Consider the following 968-nt stretch of genomic DNA (forward strand, 5'->3'; position numbering starts at 1 on the left):
AGACAATGCAAGAAATGTCCCATTTTTTCCTTCCATAAAACAGGGATCAAGCATCTGACTCCTCTGATGAAGCCAACAGAAAATTTACTAATTTCTTTTCAAAGAGCATCAAATCAATCCAGAAATTTCTATTCCCTAGCAGTACAAAATTTCTAATGGGAGCACAGCTGATTTTCAATAGAAAGGCACACACACTAATTCAACCAGAAGCATGAAAGACAGAATAATCCTTCAATGTTCAGTTATAAGATACCATGAGCTTGAAAACTTTCCTTACGCTGTTCCTAAATCCCCTCTTTTTCTGATTGTTACACACCTGAATGTGCCTGCCTTTGGAAAGTCTTAAATTTAAATTAGTGGTACAAACACTGAAGAAAAGTAGGGAGAGCAAGTAGGTTTGCATAACCAGTAAGATGTATCAGCTTACTCCAGCTGTAATTTCATCTAGCTGTAGACATTTGTTTTTTTATTTTTTTTTAAATTTCTGCTTGTTTGTCTCCTGACAAGATCAAAGTACATGCAGTTGACTAATATAGTCCTGAAACACTTCTAGTAACTTCAGCTTTTATCTGTCTCATGAAGATGACTGATGGCCCATTATTTTTTACTCTGTTCTGTAGTGTTTCAACAGTTTCCTTAGAAGGTGGCAATGGCTGCAAACAAATTTTTGATTTTGATGTGTGCTGCTTGCGCAAACATCTGACGTTGTAGCATGTAAATAAAATGACCACAAGGTCTGGCTAACTTACTTTCAGCAATCTTTGGTCCTTGATATAAAATCAAACACAAGAAACACATTAGTGTCTTCAGAAATAAGAAGTCAGTGTTCAAAGCTGGAGACTTTGTTAGAAAATGGGCCACTTGGTTAAAACATTTAGTGTGACATTTGTTTTGGGGTTTTTTGATTTTTTTAAAAAATGATTCTGTTGTGTTTGGTTTTTTTTTAAATCAAAACTTTACTCCTGGAG

The sequence above is a fragment of the Agelaius phoeniceus genome, chromosome Z, assembly GCF_051311805.1.
Source record: "Agelaius phoeniceus isolate bAgePho1 chromosome Z, bAgePho1.hap1, whole genome shotgun sequence".
NCBI classification, from domain to species: Eukaryota; Metazoa; Chordata; class Aves; order Passeriformes; family Icteridae; genus Agelaius; species Agelaius phoeniceus.